We start from the raw sequence: 23,013 nt of genomic DNA, 5'->3' as shown, positions 1-23,013 counted from the left end.
CCCCACAGCTCCTTCAATCAGTGAGTTGAGTCCCCCCCCCTCTGGGCGAGTTTCACAGGACAGCCCCTCCTATCCCCATCTGCCCCCTCCTCCTCCATCCTCTCCTAGCCACAATAATAGCCCACTTTCCTTGGCTGGCTGTGCTGCTCGAGGAGCCCGGTGTGGTCAGGTCAGTGTGGTGGGCACGCTTGGGGTTTGGCTTGGTGTAGATCTGATGGCCGGTGATAGCTGGCCAAGTTTTCCAGAGTTCCCCCCCCAGCCCATGATGTCCATTGGAGGTGGTCTTCCCCCCCTTCCACTCCCTTCATCCTTTGTGTGATGCCTACAATGCTGGTCTACTCCTACTTCTCATCTTACAACCTCTCCGCTCTGACCTGTAGCTCTCCATCAGTTGAAGAACTACAACCCCCAGCCTGACCAGCCCGTCCCATGCTGAGAATCGCACTTCCAAAACTACTTTTTGTCGGAATGAGGACCTGATTATATTTCGCTCACCTTTATTTGTTTGTTTAACAGACCGATACTCTTCTTCATGTCGTGCTGAGCGAGACGTGAAAAAAAAAAAAAAAAGGAGATCGGAAGTACGAATTAAGCGTCAGAGATTGCACAGTAAGTCTTATGTTATATTTTCTTTTAAAAGAGTTTTTTTTATTTTTTAGTACTTTAAAACTGATCTCCAGGCAAACAGCTAATTACATAGATGGTAAAAAAAAAAAAATACAAGCGGTCTGTTTTATTTCCCATAGGATTTGTATTTGTGTCCATCCAGTCCTGAGATTTGCACAGCTCTGGACTCAATGGACACAAATGGATAGTCATTGTGCTCATTAAAAAAAAATAGATTCCCCCATCCACACATTCGGGGCTGCTACAAATTTATATATATATATATATATATATATATATATATATATATATATATATATATATATATATATATATATATATATATATATATATATATATATATATATATATATATAAAAATGTCCCCATCCACATATTCGTGGCTGATAAAAAAACAGATTCCCCCATCCACACCCCCATTCGGGGGCTGGTTAAAAAAAGAAGAACATAAAAGAATAAATAAATAAGAATAAATGTACCAACAATCCCATTCAATCAAGAAGAGTGGATCATTAGATTGACCTCTCTCAAATGGGAACGCCATAGACGGATGAAAATTTGCCCAATCCTTGCTGATCCAGCTATCTTTTATTTATTTTTTATTTATTTTATTTACTTATTTATTTTGGTTCAGCAAATCCAGCATTGTCCTGCTGTAATCTTAGTGAAGGTACCATGCCACTATCTTACCCGCACAAAGTGTTCCCATGAAAAGTCAACACAGGGGCATCAGGGCTATATAGAACACACTGCGCATGCGCAGCGGCATGCCATCAGGGTCGGTCGTTGGGACCCAGAGACACAGCTGGCTCCGGATGCTGGAGTGACACCTTTGGCAGATCACAGCAGGACAATACTGGATTTGTTGAACTTGCGAGTATGTAAATTGAAACTGGTTAAAGAGGAGAAACAAAAAACATCACATGGGGGGGGGGGGGGGGGGTGAGGTTCCTCTTTAAATGCAGCAGAGGAAAAGCAAGTATTCCGCCATGTCAGACATCAGGCAAAGCCATGTAAACCTCAGGACTGGATGGACACAAATCCAAATAGTTCTGTGGGTGAAACGGATCTCTAATGCCTTGTGCACATGATCGGAATTTCCGATGGAAAAAGTCTGACGATATTTCGATCGTGTGTAGCCCCATCGGGGTTTTTTCATCGGAAATTCCGATGAATTCCATCGGAGTTTAGATATAGAACATGTTCTATTTTTCTCCCATGGAATTCCGTCGGAATTCTGATGAGATTTGGCCGGGCAAAAGCCTGATCGTGTGTACACGGCATTAGGCTCAGTTCACACTATTGCGACTTGTCACGCAACTTGCGACACATAAAGTCGCATGACAAGCCGAAACCCATTAATTTCAATGGCACACGTTCCAATCTAAGTGACTAAAGTCACAGCGTCTTTAAAAAAGGTTCCTGCACTGCTTTGATGTGACCTTCATGCGACTTAGAATGTAATAAGTCACATTATTATTATTATTATACAGGATTTATAAACCGCTAAAAGTACCCCAGTGCACCCCCCAGGTCCATCTGTCCCCCAGTATAATCTCCTCCAGGTCAGTCTGTCCTTCAGTACAGCCACCCCCAGTCCACTAGTACATCCCTTAGGTCCATCTGCCCCCCAGTATAATCTCCTCCAGGTCAGTCTGTCCTCCAGTACAGCCACCCCCAGTCCCCTAGTACACCCCCCCAGGTCCATCTGTCCCCCAGTATAATCTCCTCCAGGTCAGTCTGTCCTCCAGTACAGCCACCCCCAGTCCCCTAGTACATCCTTTAGGTCCATCTGCCCCCCAGTATAATCACCCCAGGTCAGTCTGTCCTTCAGTACATCCCCCCTGCCCGGGTCAGTCTGTCCCCCAGTATAATCCCCCCATGTCAGTCTGTCACCCAGTATAATCCCCCCCAGGCCTGTCTGTACCCCCCACCAATATAATTAAAAGCACTGGAAGCTGACAGGAGGGGGGAGTGGGATAGGAGGACTGGTGCTGCAGGGCTGCCACTGATGTGTCCGGGTTTCAGATGGGCTGAAACCCGGACACAGGATCTAAAACCCAGACTGTCCGGATGCAGCCAATTCAATGCAGAATTGTCACCCTTGCTGCTGCTGTATATGCTTAGATGTTGACTTGGGTAATGGCACTATCACTGAATAGCAATACCTAGCTTTACCCACAGCTCTTTACATTGACAGTCCATTGCTCTGTCTGCCGGAGCTCAGGGAATAAAAATGATACTTTACTATAAAAACAAACATGTTATACTTACCATCTCTGTGCAGTTGGTTTAGCACAGAGCAGCCTGCATCCTCCTCTTCTTGGGTCCCTTTTCTGTGCTGCTGTCCCCTCCCTCCTGTTTAGTGCCCCCACAGCAAGCAGTTTGCTATGGGGGCACCTGAGTCAAGTCACAGCTCCCTGTGTCAATTCAGACACAAAGCTGTGGCCTGGCACCGCCCCTCTATGTCCTCATTGGCTCATTGCGTGACAGCAGCGGGTGCCAATGGAGCAGCCAATCAGGAGAGAGAGTCTTGAACAGCCGAGACACTCGTGGATATCGCTGGACAGAGATGGGGCTCAGGTAAGCATTGGCTAGGCTGAGGGCGGCTGCTACACACATAAGGCTTTTTATCTTCATGCATAGAATATATTAAGATAAAATACCTTCTGCTTTTACAACCACTTAAGGACCCCCTACCGACTATATACGTTGGCAGAATGGCACGGCTAGGCACAGGCACGTACAGGTACAGGTGGGTCGCGGGCGCGCGCACGTGACTGGGTCCAAAGTTACGTGATCGCTCTTGCGGGACCTGAGGACCCGATCGCCGCCTGTGTCCCGCGATCGGACAGAGGAGCTGAAGCACGGGGAGAGGTGTGTGTAAACACACCTTCCCCGTTCTTCTCTGTGGCAGTGACACTGATCGTCTGTTCCCTGATATAGGGAATGACTATCAGTGATGTCACGCCTACAGTCACACCCCCCTACAGTAAGAATCACTCCCTTAGGGCACACATAACCCCTTAGCGCCACCTAGTGGTTAACCACTTCACTGCCATTGTCATTTTCACAGTAATTAGTGCATTTTTATAGCACTTTTCGCTGTGAAAATGACAATAGTCCCAAAAATGTGTCAAATGTGTCCGCCATAATGTCACAGTCACGAAATAAATAAAAAAACGCTGATCGCCGCCGCCATTACTAGTAAAAAAAAAATTATTAATAAAAATGCCATAAAACTATCCCCTATTTTGTAAACGCTTTACCTTTTGCGCAAACCAATCAAACACTTATTGCGATTATTTTTTTACAAAAAATATGAAGAAGAATACGTATCGGCCTAAACTGAGGAAAAAAAATATTTTTTATATATTTTTTGAGGATATTTATTATAGCAAAAAGTAAAAAATATTGATTTTTTTTTTTCAAAATTGTCGCTCTATTTTTGTTTATAGCTCAAAAAATTAAAACCGCAGAGGTAATCAAATAACACTAAAAGAAAGCTCTATTTGTGGGGAAAAAAAGGACGCCAATTATGTTTCGGAGGCACATCGCACGACCGCGCAATTGTCAGTTAATGCCACGCAGTGCCGAATCGCAAAAACTGGCCAGGTCCTTTACCTGCATAATGGTCCGGGTCTTAAGTGGTTAAAGAAATATTAAAGTATAGCCAAAGCTTCTCCTGGGGATCACGTGAGTGCAGTTTGTTCTGCACTCCCATGACCCGATTTTAGCAGACAGCAGACTGAAGCTTGCTGACGGCTGATGTCACAGAGCCGGTCCAGGCTCTGAAAGATCACAACCATATGGTTCCGCCCACATGCCTGGACTGGCACCCGGCTCAGCGTCTCGGTGAGCCGCTGAGATCCTGAGGCGGCTGGTCTCGCCTGCCTCCACAGCCTGGTGCTCCAGTGAATACTGAGAACTGAGCGATCAGTGGTTTTTGATCGCTCGGTTCTCAGTCTAAGAGCCGGCAGGAAACAGTTGCAGCATTGGACCGATACTGCATCCACCTAGGTTAAAGCAGACCTTCAGTCATTTTTTCAACTTTCCATCTATTAAATCTTCTGCTCTTGTTATTTTAACTTTGGATAGTAAAACATTTTTTTTTCTGCCAGTAAATACCTTATACAGCCCACTTCCTGTTTCTTGTCTGGTAAAACACCATAGACCTCAAGTTTATACAGGCATTCCCTGAAATCGCAGCAGTGTGAAAGGGGCCTTACCTATCTGCTCACAGTCCCCAATAAATGTACACTGAGCTGCGCATGCACCTTTTAATGTGCATTCCCGGCACTCCAGCTGTGCCAGAATGAACGACTGCTGTGCGAATGCGTGGGATTACGTAATTCCCCACTGGGCAATTAACAGACCAAAAACCGGGCACACAGAGGGAGCCTGGAGGGATGATGACAGCGAGGCGAGTATTTTCGAAAGTTCGCTTCCACTTAAAGGAGAAGTCCACCCTGAGCTTTTTAGGCTGGGCTTCTCCTCTGGGTCACAGGAGTGCAATTCGTTTTGTCCTGCTGTGACCCAGAGTCAGCTGCCCGCTATCAGTTGACAGGGCAAACCCGCTCCAAATTCAGGAAGCATCCTAACAATATTGTCAAGATCCACCCTGCTGCCGGACAGCGGGCTCTAATTTTCATCACGCAGGCGAGAGCCTGGGTCACAGGAGTGCAAAACAATTTTTCACTCCTGTGACCCATTTTCAGCGGAGAGCGGTCTGAAGTCCGCTCTCCGCTGACGTCACTGCCATCAGTCGGGGCAGCACATCATCACGACTTCCCAAGTCTGGATCCGCCAGCTGCCTTGATTGATGGCAGTCTTAGCGTCTCAGCGAACCGCTGAGACAGCTGCTCCCCGCCCCTCCACAGCTCAGCACTCCATTGAGCGTGGAGAAGCAGAGAGGAGAGACGCTGACTGACAGGCAGCAGCTCTCCTCTCAGAGATCTGTGAAAACCGAGCCATTGCCGATGTTCGGTGGCTTGGTTCTCAGTGCAGAGACGCCGGGGGACAGATGCAATATCAGTCTGATGCTCCATCCACATAGGTAAGTATGACTAGGAAAAAAAACTACTTTTCTTTTAACTACTTCAATACCGGAAACTTACACCCCCCTTCCTGCCCAGGCCATTTTTCAGATTTCAGCACTGTCACATTTAGAATGACAATTGCACGGTCATGCAACTCTGTACCCAAATTATTATTTCTTTTTTTTCTTTACACAAATAGAGCTTTATTTTGGTGGTATTTAATCACCACTGGGTTTTTAATTTTTTGCTGTAAATAAGTACATTTTCTCTTTTACTGATGTGCGCTGATGAGGCTGCACTGATGGGCACTGATGAGGAGGCACTAATATGCAGAACTGATAGGTGGTACTGAAATGCAGCACTGAGGAGCACTGATGAGGAGGCACTGATAGGTGGTACTGAAATGCAGCACTAATGAGCACTGATAGGTGCCACTGATGGGCACAGATGAGGAGGCACTAATATACAGCACTGATAGGTGGTACTGAAATGCAGCACTGATAGGTGGCACTGATGGCAGGCAGCGATGGGCACTGAAAGGTAGCACCGATTGGTCTCACTGATGGGCACAGATTGGCCTCACTGATGGGCACAGACTGGTGTCACTGGTGGGCACAGAGTAGCGTCACTAATGGGAACTCCTAAACGGTGCACGTGTAGGAGATAATTACAGTACCTATAGATAAGCCTTATAGGTACAACTTCTGCATTGGGGGTATACGATCACTTTAAATATTTGTAAAGACACATTTAAAGCTTTTTGCTTTGTGTGCGCTCACTCCCGAGCCGCCTCTGTGCGTCCCTAAGTCACATATGGGTTGATTTACTTAAAACTGGAGGGTGAGAAATCTGGTGCTACTGTGCATGGCAGCCAATCGGCTTCTAACTTCAGCTTGTTCAATTTAAAAGTAACTTGACATTTGTTGATCTATGTACATTGCAAGGATATTTACAAACTTTGTTGCAGATTTATACCTTATGTTATTCTGAAGAAATGGCTGTTTGTTTGTCTGTGTCCATGTGCATCTGAGTGAATCTGTATGGGAGTGGTTTTATAATTATCAATCAGCTGCTGCAATTGCAGGGACCTAATGAAGAAAGTGGCAGAATCTGCATCCCCTTAGGCCTCGTACACACGACCGAACATGTCTGCTGAAACTGGTCCGTGGACCAGTTTCCGCGGACATGTTCGGTCGTCTGTACGGCCGACCGGACAATTTTCCGGCGGATCGGACAGGTTTCCAGCGGACAAATGTTTCTTAGCATGCTAAGAAACATGTCCGCTGGAAGCCTGTCCGTCGGACATGTTCGGTCGTCTGTACGACTCACCAGACATGTCCGCTCGGCCGAAAGCCCTCGCATGCGTCTAAGTGATTCGACGCATGCGTGGAAGCATTGACCTTCCAGGGTCGCGCACGTCATCGTCTGCGGACCATTTTCATCGGACATATCCCATCGTGTGTACGAGGCCTCAGATGTGATTTCTATTTGGGAAATTACATTTTGTTGCAGGGGATAGCAAACATCTGACTTGTATCTTGGTGCAGACTTCTGGGAAAATCAGTGAGCCAATTGCCCAAGTGGTAAATTACACCAATTGACACTTTTTTGGGACCAGTGACACGAATACAGTGATCAGTGCTAAAAAAATATGCACTGTCACTGTACTAATGACACTAGCTGGGAAAGGGTTAACATAGGGGCTGTGTGCCTAGCCAGTGTTTATGTGTACTGTGTGAGGTGTTTTTACTAGCAGAAGAGGTGGAATTTATTCCCTGCTTTGCAGAGATACAAATTTGCGCTGTAAGTTACGGCGGCGTAGTGTATCTCTGGCGGCGGAATTTAAATCCTGGGAAAAGGCCACGGACTAGGCCAAAACCGCGGCCGCGCCTAAAAAATCCTGGCCGCAACTCGCTGCAATCCTGGGAAAAGGCAGTGAGCGGTGTCCGGCCGTTGCGGCCTTTTCCCAGGAACGTGGCGAGCTGCGGGCAGGATTTTTTAGGCGAGGTTGCGGCTTCGGCCTAGTCCGCGGAGTGCCAGTCCTATGGGAAAAAAAAATCGATTTGGTCAAAATCTGAATCGATTTGGTCAAAATCTGAATCGATTTGCCCTTGCAACTCAAATCAAGATTCAAATCGATTTTTAATAAAATTAAATAAATTTAATAATTTTTTATGTCATAAAAAAAACGTTGTTTTGACGTCGCTTCCGCCCTGCAATGATATGGAGATGGGTGGGGGCCATGTTCCCCTCACTCATCTCCATACCCGGGCAGGGGGCAGACACGATCGTCTCCGGTAAGCATATCTGCCGCAGAGACCACTTTTATCTTGTAGCGGACCACCCGCTTAGAAAGAGGATACCGGGGTTATTGTAGCTAGCTGCTACCATAATAACGGTATTCCTCTTCAAAGTACTGATGTATTCCTGTGGCGGGCGGTCCTTAAGTGGTTAAAACAAACCATTTCGACTGAAATTCCACAAGCATATGGCTAGCTTTAGATTTTCCAATCAAATGATGTTGAGCACGAAAGGGTGGGATGGATGCCGACAGAGACACCCACTGAGCAAATTTTGAAGCTTTATCGCCAATTTTGGAATGGGTCAAAATCCCCTCCGGGCACGGCCAGCTTGAGAAGATTCTGCAAAAATATTTTGCACAAGTTTTGATAGCACTTTTTTATCAGTTGATGTCATAGGTGTGCGCACAGGGTGTGCCAGGTGTGCCTGGGCACACCCTAATCACACTGCAGATTCCCCCTACTGCTTGGCTGCAGAGAAAGGGACTGAAGAATCTCTGTTCTCAGTCCCTTTCTCTAATTTAAAAGTGAGACATCAGGGGTCTGTTTAAACCCCTGATATGTCACAAAGCCCCCCAATGGGGCTCCTAAAAAAAATTGTAAAAAAAATAAAATAATAAATTGTAAAAAAATATTGTTAAAAATAATAAATTGGTGAAAAAGTTATAATAAAATAATTATAAAAAATAATTACTGACACCGCCCACTCCTTTACTTATATATATATATATATATATATATATATATATATATATATATATATATATATATATATATATATATATATATATATATACATATACACCCTAATGCCTTAGGCTGCGCACACCTATGGTTGATGTGATGTAGGACCAGCACTTTGGCAAGGGCGAGTCTAAAGCTGGCCATAGATGGATTAAATCTCAGCTGGTTTAGCGGGGACTGGCCGAGATTCTATCCATCTATGGGCAGGCTGGTTGCACTGAAGTTAATCCATCAATCATTTATGGGCAGACTGGTTGTACAGAGGTTGATCCATCGATCATCTATGTCAGGGGTTTCCAAACTTTCTAAGCAAAGGGCCAGATTACTGTCCTTCAGGATTTAGTGGGGCTGGACTGTGACCAGTGGGAGCAGAAAATGTCCCAGCATCAGTGGGCATAAACAATGCCCCATCAATGATGTGAGTAAGAGGAATAGTCTTATATCGATGTCAGTTGGTGTAATAACCCTAAGGGCCAGATAAATGTAAGCCAAAGGCCACATCTGGCCCCCCGGGCCGCAGTTTGGAGACCATTGATCTATGGGAAGGCTGGCTGTACTGAGGTAGATCCATTGATCATCTATGGGCAGGCTGGTTGTACAGAGATCCATCATCTATGGGCAGACTTGTTGTACTGAGGTCGATCCATTGATCATCTATGGCAGGGGTGTCAAACTCAATTTCATCGTGGGCCGCATCAGCATTATGATTGTTCTCAAAAGAGCCGGTTGTATCTGTAAGATTAGATGCCCAGCGCATCCCCTCCCTTTACATTAGATCTCAAGACCTACCCCACCATCAGAAGTTGAGTCCCCCACTCTCCCTTACATCACAGTGCACCACCCTTTCCTTATGCTGCTGCTAGGAAGAAGCTGGATGCATTGCTTGAAAGCAGAAATTTGGGGTCTGGAGTAGGACCAGAGGAGGGCTGGAGCTCTCCTGCAGCTGCAGGAGTGGTGTGAGGGCCACATGAAATGGCCTGGAGGGCCGGATTCGGCCCGCGGGCCTTGTGTTTGACACCTGTGATCTATGGGCAGACTGGTTGTACTGAGTTCGAAGCATCGATCATCTATGGGCAGACTGGTTGTACTGAAATTGTTCCATGGATCGACTTTAGTACTACCAGCCTGCCAATTTTTTTGCATGCAGTCAATGTCGGCAGCTATAGGGTTTCTTTAGGCTGCCTATAAAAGTTTTTTTTTTTTTTAAAGAAAAATAAATGGAATCCCCCATTCACACAAGCAAGGTTGCAATCGTTTTTTAGGGCTGAAAATACCCCCCTCGGCTTATACTCGAGTCAGTACCTGAATTCTTGACAGGCGTCCATTTTTTTAAGTCGCGGCTTCCTCCTGGCGTTCCGTGATAGGCATTTGACACTGTGTTCCGCCTATCATGGAGGTCCTCTCATCCTCGGACAGTTTCCCAGTAGACGCTGTGTTCAGTGTTCTGTCAATCACGGACGTCCTCTTGTCCGATGATGAAAGAATGTCCGTGATTGGCAGGACACTGAACACCGTGTCTGCTGGGAAACTGAGTCCGAGGATGAGAGGACCTCCGTGATAGGCGTAACACAGTGTCAAATGCCTATCACAGAACGGAACGCCAGGAGGAAGCCGCGACTTTTAAAAAATGGACTCCTGTCAAGAATTCAGGTACTTGGGCACAGTGAGGTATAACACAAAAAAATTCTCCTGCGCTCTGGTGTTTCCTGCTATAGGGCAACGTGATCCAATTTCAGGGTAAAGTCTATGGTCTTGCAGCCCTCCTCAGAATCATGGGAATTCATAGAGCTAAAAAAGAAAAGAAAAAGGAGGGCGCACCGACCTAGTGTGATACCGTTTAAAAGGATTTTATTGAATTGATTAAAACAATGGTCATACTCACAGTGAGTATGACCATTGTTTTAATCAATTCAATAAAATCCTTTTAAATGGTAATATACTAGGTCGTGCGCCCTCCTTTTTCTTTTCTTTTTTAGCACAGTGAGGTATGGCACAGTGAGACTGCAATGGGCACAGTGAGGTATGGCACAGTGAGACTGCAATGGGCACAGTGAGGTATGGCACAGTGAGGTTGCAATGGGCACAGTGAGGCTGCAAATGGGCACAGTGAGGCGTGCAAATGCATATTGTTGACCCTCTTTTCCATTTACAGTAGCTGCTGCATTCTCACCCTTGGCTTATACTCGAGTCAATAAGTTTTCCCATTTTTTTGTGGTAAAATTAGGTCCTCGGCTTATACTTGGGTCAGCTTATACTCGAGTATATACGATATATTGATTTATTTGTTGCTCCCAGAGTAAGATAAATAAGTCTAATCCAAAGGCCCATACACACGATTGGACTATTTGACAACAAATGTCTGACGGACCTGTTTTAGCGGACAATCCGACCGTCTGTACGCTCCATCGGACCAACTTTTTCATCGGACAAATGTTCGCTGTTAGGACAGACAAACTTTCCGGCAACAAATGTCCTACGTCGGCTTAAACGATCGTGTGTACACAAGTCCAAAGTACAAACATGCATGCTCAGAACCAATGCTAAAGATCAGACAACAATAGTAGAAGTTGCCCACAGGGTGGCGGTAAAGAGCTGAAAAAAAAAAGTGATTTGGTGAAAGTTGGCTGAAAAATTCCTGCCGTGTGTATGCATACCAAGTTCAGGGCCAACGCCCACTCGAAACAAAATCCACGGAGAAGTCAGATGGAAGTCCGATTGTGTGTATGAGGCTTTATGCTCAGAGTCTTCTCAGGTGGAAGGGTGGGCGGGTGTGTAGTCCTCCTTGACCCCGCCCGCCAGATGTTTGCTCTTTTCCTTTCCATATGGCTGAATCTGTATTGCTATATGGGACTCTTTACAATTAACCACACTGCCTGTCTTTGCCTAAACTCTCCTTTAAAACTGCTATTGTTACTATTTTCTTGTCAACTGATTTTGATGACAGTGTCATTATGCAATTTATTTTGTTACATCATAACATGTTTTTTATTATCATTTAAACAACTGTATAAAAAGATTTAAACAGAATTTTAAACCATCCACTGTATGGCCAGTTTCACGCCATGTTTTTTTTTTTTTTATTATTGCATATTTCTTTATTTTTTATTTTTTGTATGTTATATATTTCAACAAAAAATTCAAGTAATGTTTTTATAAAGAATGTTTTGATGTTTTTGGGAAATATTAAAAAAGAAAAAGTGATTTTTTTTGTAGAACTTCCGGATCTGGATTTGCACATGTCATTGATTATACAGGGTCCTGAATCGCTCTATTATGAACCTATAACCCCCTGATTGGTAATGGTAATTCATTTAATGGTTGACATATGTGAACTCAGCTTTGCACCTTCCGCTTAGAGTGGCCTGATCTGCCATGACTAGCAGGCTAATTTGCGCATCTCTAGAATAAAGACTTTGTTATCTGAGGGATCTCTTGATCATGCCACTGTTTGACCAAAAATTCCATTAGCTGCTGGTTCATTATCCCTGGCTTTATAGCTAAGAAAAGTGGCTGGAATTTTCAAACACACATGGTCACCGTCTGATTTTAGGGTTAGATATGAATATCTGTTAGGAATATAGCTGTCTGACTTTTTTATGAGTAATAAATACATCTGCGGTTCCTTGACTCCCAGCCTTGGCAGCCTTATTGCTGGTTCACACTCCTGCGACTTGGGATCAGACTTGTGTCACCCCAAGTCGCGCGACATGAGAAATTCAATTGAAGTAAACGAGGGCCGTCTTAATGTACACTACTGAAGTCGCTCTGACTTCAGAAAAGGTTCCTGTACTACTTCAAGGCAACTTCTAGGCAACTTGAACCCATAGATTTCAATGGAAGTTGCCTCCAAGTTGGACCTCTGTCTTAACTGAAGCAACTTTACAGCAAGAGAAAATAGTTTACTCAGGAAAACCCCTCGCACCCACAGAGCTGATTATTCTGTGATTGGCCAAAGTCGCCTGTCCTGGAGGCAACTTTAAGTCGCGTTGTAAGTTGCTCTAAGTTGCGCTAAAGTTGCCTTGCAAAGTCACGCTGTAAGTCGGGTTGCCCCTGTGTGAACTGGCACTTAAGACAACTATCGATCATTATACCACATTCAGATGAGAAAAATTAGGTTAGCTAGACTAAGGTGGGCAGATTTGTACATGAGCAGGGAATGTGGGACAAAGAGCAGCCAGAGATGGCTCTTTAAATTAGCCTAATGAAAGATCCACCTCTGCTGCCCCTCTCAAATCATTGCCAGTCCAATGGACCCAGCGGGACCGTCCCTGCAATCCAGGGACAGACTTGGTCCTGGGACAGTGTGCTCAGTCCGGGGACTGTCCCCGGAAACCAGGGACGTCTGGTCACCCTAAGCTAGACTGCTTCTACAGCTAAAGGCCCCCTCTGGTTGCAGCCGCACACTGATTAGCTGGGGCCAGAATACCATCCCTGTACGTAAGCTGTCTGTGTCCAAGGCAGGTCAGGAGCTCTATTCGCATGTTAATTCTCAGATGAGCTCTTTCTTCTTTTGGACATTTTGGTGCTCATGTGAATGGGCTGTCTGCACAAAAAAAAACATGTTAACGTTTAGCACAATACAACCGAACGCCAGGGTGTGAATGGGGCCTTACACATTGTCGGAAGAACTCTAAAACCTCATACACATGATCGGACGTCAAACAAACTTTTCCGTGGATTTTTGTTTGGATGGAGTTGGCCAGGCACACCCATAGAAAAATAAAGAAAAATACAAGTATACAAGCGCTTTTTAATTCCAGCTAAATGTAAGTTTGATAGCTGCAAATAAATAATTTTAAATTTTTCAAGACGGGATTACGCTATGTGGCCACTTTTTTCTCTTATCTCTATATACAATTGACACACTGTGAGAAAATCAGCCTGGGGATCCCATTTCCAGCACAGCTCCCAGTTTCTTTCCATCCACCTATTCTACAGAAGATATGATGACCGGCTAACGTGCGACCCTTCCATGGATCGTTTGACATCAGTCATTATAAGCCTTCTTTGACTTTCGGTGGCATATGTCATCTTAAGTCAACGTGGTCTTGTAAGCCTGCATTGCTTTTGGTGGTGGCTGACTTTTTTGATGTATGCAAACTTTTTCATCTAATAGCAGTCGATCATATCGGTTTGGTGTTTTGTTATAAATCAACAGGCGCAACAGTTCACGTTGTACCACGTGCCAGAGGCACATCACCTGTTCCTTGGGAAAAGGGACTCATATATTTTTGATGCACAATTTATTCATTATTGTTATGTGTTTTATATTTTTCACATTTATTGGTATTTGATTTTCATCATTAATAGTCATCTCAAGCGCTACACATTTATTTTTCTTTGTTCCCTCTGCTTTTCTCAAACGAGCCGTGTTAGCAGCTACTATTTACCTAATATTGGCAGCGCAGGGTACCCACTTTTTTCCAGGCACACCCATAGCATACACACGACAGGACTTTTCTGAAAACTTTCCTAAAACTTTCCCAACATCATGTGGTTTTTCTGCTCTTTTCTGCTCTTTACCACCACGCTTTGGTCAACTTCTGCTATTGTTGGTTGATTTTTAACATTGGTTTGGGCATGCGTGTTTGTACTTCGAACAAAAGTCCGATGGATTTCTGTACTTACGATAGGACATTACACAGTAGTAATTTTGTTGCTGAAAAGTTTGTCCGTTTGCAGAGCGAACTTTTGTCTGATGAAAACTGAAAAAGTTTGTCCGACGGAGCGTACACACAGTAGTATTTTTTTGAAAACCTGCTCATTTTGAAGTTTGTTGTCAAAAAGTCCTACCGTGTGTATGGGGCTTAAGACAAATTAAACCATAAAACAAGATTTTGTAAAGGGGTGATCCATGTATAGAGGTATTGCTTAACCACTTAAGGATCGCCGCACGACGATATACGTCGGACAGAATGGCACGGCTGGGCACAAGGGCATACATGTACTTCCCCTTTAAGAACCCAGCCGTGGGTCGCGGGCGCGCTCTCGACCGGGTCCGAAGCTCTGTGACCGCGCCCTCGGGACCCGCGGACCCGATTGCCGCTGTTGTCCCGCGATCAGGTCACAGGAGCTGAACGGGGAGAGGTGTGTGTAAACAAACCTTCCCCGTTCTTCTCTGTGGCAGTGTCACTGATCGTCAGTGACGTCACACATACAGCCACGCCCCCTACAGTAAGAAACACACGAGTTCACACTTAACCCCTACATCGCCCCCTAGAGGTTAACCCCATCATTGCTATTTTCACAGTAATCAGTGCATTTTTATAACACTTTTCGCTGTGAAAAATGACAATGGTCCCAAAAATGTGTCAAAAGTGTCCGTCATAATTTCGCAGTCACGAAAAAAATCACTGATCGCCGCCATTACTAGTAAAAAAAAAAAAAAATATTAATAAAAATGCCATAAAACTATCCCCTATTTTGTAAACGCTATAACTTTTGTGCACACCAATCAAAAAAAGCTTATTGTTTTTATATATTTTCTGAGTATATTTATTATAGCAGAAAGTAAAAAATATATATATATATATATATATATATTTTTTTTTAATTGTCGCTCTATTTTTGTTTATAGCGCAAAAAATTAAAACGGCAGAGGTGATCAAATACCACCAAAAGAAAGCTCTATTTGTGGGAAAAAAGGACACCAATTTGGTTTGGGAGCCACGTCGCACGACCACGCAATTGTCTGTTAAAGCGATGCAGTGCCGAATCGCAAAAAGGGGCCAGGTCCTTAACCTGCATAATGGTCCGGGTCTTAACCGGTTAAGGAAGTTCTTCTTAACCTTACTGAGACGAGGGCCTAGTAAATTCTTCCAAATCCTTCCAAACACCAACAATAAAAAAAAAAATGATACTCACGCAAAAAAACTATGGGAATGCAAAATATGTATTGAAATGCTGTAAAGCTCTGGGCGGTGTTGGTGTCACTGTGGCAGAATACGGGTTTTGGATGGGGTTAGGAGACTGTAGCAGACTTGTTGGCCCTGTAGGGGACTAGGTTTCTGGAGTTGGGGGGGAAACGGTGGAGCATATGGGAGTTTTCCAGGGGGGCACTGTTGCAGACTGGAGTGCACTTCCAGGACTGGTGGGCATACTGGGACACTGTTGGAGGCTGGGGGGTACTATGGGGGGGGGCTAAAGGCTCTGCAGCAAGCTAAGAGACACTACAAGCGGCTGAGGGTCACTGTGGGAGGTTGAGGGGTGCTTTGGGGGCTATGGGCTCTCAGGGGGCCTGGGGACATGATGAATGAAACTGTAGGCCATTATGGAAGCTGGGATACACAGTGGGAGGTTAGGGGATCAGCAGCTGTCTGGAGGCCTGAAAAGGAGGAGGCTAAGAAAGAACCTTTGGCTCAGGGCACCAAGGGCTGTTTGCCTACAGGATCTAGAGATGAAAACCAACCCTACTCACCAGTAAAGGGTTCTGCAACCATCATGACTCCGATGTTGGTGTTGCTTCCGCCCCTTAGCTGTGGCACAGGGTGGGATATGTACTATAGTGGGATATGTACTACCACGGCAGTACAACTGACTGGCTTCTTCTGCTCAGCAGCCAGTTTGTATCACTGGTTAGATACTTATCCCTTCTGATCTGCATTACAGTCAACAGGGCCAAAGTCATAGTCCAGAGCAGCTGTCAAGTAAGTATTATTGGGATGATAGATAGGCATATTAGATCAGACAGAAGAGAGGGATGAAAATAGGTTAGGTTGTATATTCAGTATGGGTCTGCTTTAATGAGCTAAATCTGTTTTATTCCGGAGTCCTGGGAAAATACTTAATTAGATTTGCAGCGTCTTATTGTTGTACTGTATTTGTCTCTGACATGTTCTGATACAGCGGGCAGCTCCCAAGAGAGTGACTGTCTCCTGTTCAGGGATATGTTAGCATATTAGTTGGCCGAGGGTAAATATTTCATAATTAAGGCCCCATAATCCTTTGCAAACTCAACAATTTTGCCAATGCTATGTCTAGCAATTTTTTTTTTTTTTTTTTTTTTACATTTTCACCTTCTCTCTATTCTTTTTTGGAACATTGTTTGGTAAATTTTTTTATTTTATTTTTTGTTCCCTCCAAGTTGGAGTGTGAAAGAAGAGATTCTACACTCAACAAGTGATCTATTGTCTTTTCCGGTCTTCAGGGGGCCTTCTGCTTTCCAGGCTTCCTTACTAGGATAATGATATTCATTGTCTCAGTGGGCTTAGGTGTATTTACCTTTTTGGGATTATATAGACGGGAACTTCCTTCTTGGATATCTCAGAGTTATGTCCTGTAATTACAGTATGTTTGGATAGTAGAAGCAGGTTATACAGGACTTTATGAAAAGCAGTTATTTACATTGCTTAGAGCAGCAGATTTTTTTCTTCTTTTTCAAATTTGCACTGGAAATTTTGGTTGGAATGTAGTTGCTGCATTATAATAAAAAAATAAAGAAAATAAAGCAATTGTATCAAAATACAGAAAATTCAATTATATTCATATCCAACACTTGTTTTTTTTTTTTTTTTTTTTTTAGTTTTGCGTATAGACTATTTTGTTATGTCTGTTTACCCCCTAGGAAGATTTAACCTCTCCCTACCATTGTTATCAGGACAAAGGGTGATAGAAATCACACGTTTTCCAGTTGTCTCCAGAACAGAAGGAGAGGGGAAATATTCTGATAAGGATACCTGTTCTGTCTTAAGCTGGCCATAACACTACTAACATTTTGTTTAACCAAATCAATACTGGGCACTTTCACCCCCTTCCTTCCCAGGCCAATTTTCAGCTTTCAGCGCTCTCGCATTTTCAATGACAATTGTGTCGTTATGCTACGCTGTACCCAAATTAATTTTTTATCATTTTGTTCGCACAAATAGAGCTTTCTTTTGGTGGTATTTATTCAGGACTCCGTTTTAATTTTTTTTGCGATATAAGCGAAAAAAAGAGCGAAAATTTGGAAAAAACAATATTTTCTTTATTCTGTTATAAAAGAAATCCAATAAAATCAAATTTTGTCATAAATTTAAGCTAAAGTGTATTCTGCTACATGGCTTTGGTAACGGGTAAGTGTATAATAATTGGTTCGTGTGATCACGGACATATGTACGCAAATGATCATGTACAGATGTGCGCAGGTGATCACGGACATATGTGTGCAGATAATCATTGGAACATTTTACTGTTGCATATGTGGGGGGGGGACATGTGTTTTTACTATGTGGGGACATGTGTTTTGGGGACATGTGTGTTTTACACTGTGTGTTACTGGGCTGGTGATCAGTGTGTAAAAAGCTGTAAAAAAACAGCTCATACACACTAATCGCCACCTGGCTGCAGCGATCCGCTGTCCTCTCTTCATGACAACTAATGTGTGAGGAGAGGAGAGCCGATCGCCTAGCAACCATCTGTTAACATCACAAGATGGCTGTGATTGGACATGGCTGTCATGTGATCAGGAGGTCCAATCACAGAGCCCTCCTGACGATCTGAGATGCGCCATGTCCGGGTGACACAACGCATCGGGATGGTGCTGCTGCGCGGGCTCGCGCACGCATGATTTCCCTCCTTCTGAGAGGAGTTCCTGAACGTCCACTCAGAAGGAGAGAGCGCCCACCCGGCCGTACATATGCAGTGGTCGGGTGGGAAATATTTTTGTTTTTGAAACATTTAATTTTCTAATGGTTAGTAGGGTCAAATCGACAATTGTTTTTGACCATAGTGACAAGGAAAATCGAAGGAGTAGCATAGAAATTCTTATTTGTTTCCTATCTGAACAAACAAACTTCTAAATCCCCATTCACACCTAGGCGTTTTGTCGCCTGTAGTGTGACGCCGCTGCCGCCAGAGGGCTGGAAACACATTGCCCTCTATGGAGATGGTTCACATCTCCACGCCTGCTGCCTGCTGCCTGCTGCCTGCCGCCTGAAAAAAGGTCCTGGACCTTTTTTTCAGGCGGCTTTCGCCATTCGGGAACCATCTCCATAGAGGAGCACATCCTAGGGGCACATCTAGGCGGACAATCGCGGCGTTTTGTCGCCGCAAATCGTGGTACAAAACGCTGCTATTTGCCGCCGCAATTCGCGGGACAAAACGCCGCAATTTCGTCCGCCTAGATGTGAATGGAGCCTAACTGTGGATGTGGTTTTTGTTCAGAAGAACAGTACAAATTGTTATGCACATATCCTAGGTACAAAAGAAACCTGTGAAATACATCTGGGGTTCAATTCAAGTAGCAGGTCTGGATGAAATTTTAAGGGCTTTGAACAAAATATGTTGACTTAATGATGGCAAGATCAAATGCTCCGATACACAATTTTTTTTTCAAATTTCAAACGGAATTTTGAAGGAAGTTCTGTATGGTCAAAAAAAAAGGGGATGTCTCCTTATTTTTATTTATTTTTTCATCTATTCATACTGTTTTCAGTACAAAAGCCCAAATAAAAACTGGTAACAAAGAAGTTTAAAAAAACAAAAAAAAAACAATTGATCAAATAGAACAAAAAGAGGCTATACACTTTAGGCCTCATATAAATATCTCCTTCAGGGAAAATTGTCTTTTATGTGTTATTCTATCCCCTGACAGGAAGTAAAAGCAAATATTCAATACTAAAGAAAATACTGTACAGTAGGTTAGAGATAATGGATTATTTTAATAAACCATATTTCACTTGTGGTTTACTCTGGATGGCTGAAGTGTTCACTCTCTTCTGATATCTTTCAAGGAATCCTTTGTGATCTCCCTGATGAAAAAGTTCTGACACCCTTGTCATGGATCCTCAGGCCACCTGCTAAAACAAAAGGGTTCCCCAATATGTGGACTTCTTTTTAATCTGAAACAAAATTAAAATCTATAACAGGATGAGTGAAATTCTCGCATAAAGGCCACAGTAGGTGGGTAATAAAAAATCTTGATACAATCTGCCAACTGCTACCCAAAGGCCAGGTCATACAGGACACTGACCTTATCCGAAATACAGAAGTGGTAGGTGATGCAACCTGTCAACCTTAGCCAAAATCCAGAAAGTAGTAGATGATGCAACCTGTCAACCCTACCCAAAATCCAAAAAGTAGTAGGTGATGCAGCCTGCCAAAATGATCCAAAATCCAGAAGTTGGTAAGTGATGCAACCTGGTAACCCTGCCCAAAATTAAAAAAGAGGTAGATGATGCAACCTGTCAACCCTACCTAAAATCTAAAAGTTGGTGGGTGATGCAACCTGTTAACCTTACCCCAAATCCAGACAGTGGTAGGTGATGCAACCTGTCAACCTTACCTAAAATCAGGAAAGTAGTAGGTGATGCAACCTGTCAACCTTGCCCAAAATCCAGAAGTTGGTAAGTGATGCAACCTGCCAACCCTACCCAGTTTTCAGAAAGTGGTAGGTGATGCAACCTGTCAACCTTTCCCGAAATCCAGAAGTTGGCAGATGATATCCCCTGCTTACTTTTACACAGAATATCAGTATTGGATAGAATGATCATTTAAAGATTTGTAGTTCTCAGCAGTAATAAAGGGTTGTAATAGAGATAATTAACCTCCGTAAGGATCAGTGACATTAGCCTTAAAACAGATGGAAGTAGTGGCTAATTACTACCTTTCATTGTGGCTTCCAAATAATAATGAAAAAAAAGATTTTGTGACAAAAGCCCTAATGTATAGTGCCCTAGAGGACATGAAAGCATGAGGGTTCCAACTGCCTGGGGTGGAACCATCTGTCATACAAACACAGTGTTTAAAAGCAGGATCGACAAAATATAAAGGTAACAGATAATGCTGACTGTTATGTGGATACAGATGGTGTATGGTCCAAGAACACCAAATGTTGTTTTGTAGAACATATTGAGTCTATTGAAGGAAACAAATGTTTTCTTAACCATTCCTTTTTCTTCTCCTTTAAATGTCATCTTCTTAAGTTATCATTTTTTTTCCATACAATGTACAGTGTTTTTGTGGATAACAGTGTTGGGTAGGAATGTTCCAATCAACAACCGTTTATCTTACTATTCCAAATTTAGTTTACTGAAATTAGCATTTACCTTAAATTGTATATGAAGCCATTGCTGGTGACATTATCACCAGACTTAAGCTGACCATTGACAGTTCAAATCTTGTCCGGTTTAGCAGGAACCGGCCGGGATTCAAACCATGTATGAATAGGCTGAATGTACCCAAGTTGATGGATCAGCCAGCCTGCTGGATTATACAAGCAATCATCACTAGCAGCTGTTATAGCTCCTGGAAATAATCACTGTGTTCAGATGCCGTTTTTTTTTTCCGAGATGGTTCCCCTACCAGATAAAGTCCAGCTTTGCCTGCGCAGTCGGAGGCCACGGAAATCTCCGAGCCTGAACAGCTGTTCGTCAGCTGTAGACGGAGCATGCACAATGAACACGGCGCTCGCTCCCGATGCTCGGGGCTGCCTCTTCTAACCATATCCGCCCCTTTCAGGAAACCATCCGCCCCTTGCTGTATAAAACAAGTGGAGAGTGGCGTGTAGTGATGTCGCGAACCTAAAATTTCACGTTCGCGAGCGGCGATTGCGAACTTGCGCATATGTTCGCGAATGCGTGAACCGCCATAGACTTCAATGGGCTGGCAAATTTTAAAACGCAAAGGGACTCTTTCCAGCCACAATAATGATGGAAAAGTTGTTTCAAGGGGACTAACACCTGGACTGTGGCATGCCGGAGGCTGATCTATGGCAAAACTCCCATGGAAAATTACGTAGTTGTCGCAGAGTCCGTTTTTAATCCATAAATGGCATAAATCACCCAACATTCATAAATTGTTTGGAATAACGTGCTCTAAAACATCAAGTATGATGTTATATCGATCAGGTAGTGTAAGGCTTAGGGTTAGGGTTACGGTTATGGTTACAGATAGCTTTGGGTTCAGACGCTTTCAGCTTTCGCGTTTTAGACGCAAATCGCGGCAAAACGCGGTACCGGCGTTTTGCCGCGATTTAGTTTATAGCCGTTTTTAAAGGTGACCTATTTTTTTACATTAGAAATCTCAAAAATGATGGCAAATGATGAAAAAACATAAAAAAAACATAAAAATGTAATTGCTTGCATTGCATTGTGGACAATCCACAACTTGTGGCAGGTGACGTGGCCAGTGGACAATCCACAACTTGTGGCAGGTAACATGGCCAGGTGACGTGGCAAGTGTACAATCCACAACTTGTGGTAAGTGACGTGGCCAGGTGACGTGGCAGGTGATGTGGCCAGGTGACGTGGCAGGTGACGTAGCCAGGTGACATGGCAAGTGGACAATCCACAACTTGTGGCAGGTAACGTGGCCAGGTGACATGGCAGGTGACGTGGCCAGGTGATGTGGCCAGTGGACAATCCACAACTTGTGGCAGGTGACGTGGCCAGTTGACGTGGCAGGTGACGTGGCCAGTGGACAATCCACAACTTGTGGCAGGTGATGTGGCCAGGTGATGTGGCAGGTGACGTGGCCAGGTGACATGGCAAGTGGACAATCCACAACTTGCGGCAGGTGACGTGGCCAGTGGACAATCCACAACTTGTGGTAGGTGACGTGGCCAGGTGATGTGGCCAGTGGACAATCCACAACTTGTGGCCAGTTGACGTGGCAGGTGACGTGGCCAGTGGACAATCCACAACTTGTGGCAGGTGACGTGGGAAGGTGATGTGGCAGGTGACGTGGCCAGGTGACATGGCAAGTGGACAATCCACAACTTGCGGCAGGTGACGTGGCCAGTGGACAATCCACAACTTGTGGCAGGTGGGGTGGCCAGGTGACATGGCAGATGACGTGGCAAGTGGACAATACACAACTTGAGGCAGGTGACGTGGCCAGGTGACGTGGCAGATGACGTGGCAAGTGGACAATTCACAACTTGGCAGGTGACATGGCCAGTTGATGTGGCAGGTGACGTGGCCAGTGGACAATCCACAACTTGTGGCCAGGTGACGTGGCAGGTGATGTGGCCAGGTGACGTGGCAGGTGACATGGCAAGTGGACAATCCACAACTTGTGGCAGGTGACGTGGCCAGGTGACATGGCAGGTGACGTGGCCAGGTGACATGGCCAGTGGACAATCCACAACTTGTGGCAGGTGACGTGGCCAGGTGACGTGGCAGGTGATGTGGCCAGGTGACGTGGCAGGTGATGTGGCCAGGTGACGTGGCCAGGTGACGTGGCAGGTGACGTGGCCAGGTGACGTGGCCAGGTGACATGGCAGGTGACGTGGCCAGGTGACGTGGCCAGTGGACAATCCACAACTTGTGGCAGGTGACGTGGCCAGGTGATTTGGCAAGTGTATAATCCACTTGTGGCAGGTGACG

The 23,013-nt window shown here is 44.5% G+C and overlaps 1 protein-coding gene across 2 annotated transcripts in view; it reads left to right on the top strand.

The window, feature by feature from the left end:
• The first annotated feature begins 81 nt into the window (after positions 1–81).
• The window catches only part of LOC120920293 (SH2 domain-containing adapter protein D-like), an 85,687-nt gene continuing 62,755 nt past the window's right edge, over positions 82–23,013 (top strand). Inside the window, exons 1-2 of one of the 2 annotated variants that reach the window (XM_040332287.1) lie at positions 82–169; positions 517–609. The gene's annotated coding sequence lies outside the window, so the exon portion shown is untranslated. Of the gene's footprint in view, positions 170–309; positions 610–23,013 lie in introns of those variants that run through there. The other variant, XM_040332288.1, reaches the window with a different exon arrangement.

The sequence above is a fragment of the Rana temporaria genome, chromosome 13 (assembly GCF_905171775.1).
Source record: "Rana temporaria chromosome 13, aRanTem1.1, whole genome shotgun sequence".
Lineage (NCBI taxonomy): Eukaryota > Metazoa > Chordata > Amphibia > Anura > Ranidae > Rana > Rana temporaria.
The sequence above is the reverse complement of the archived record's forward strand: the minus strand, read 5'-3'. Positions and strand labels throughout refer to the sequence as shown.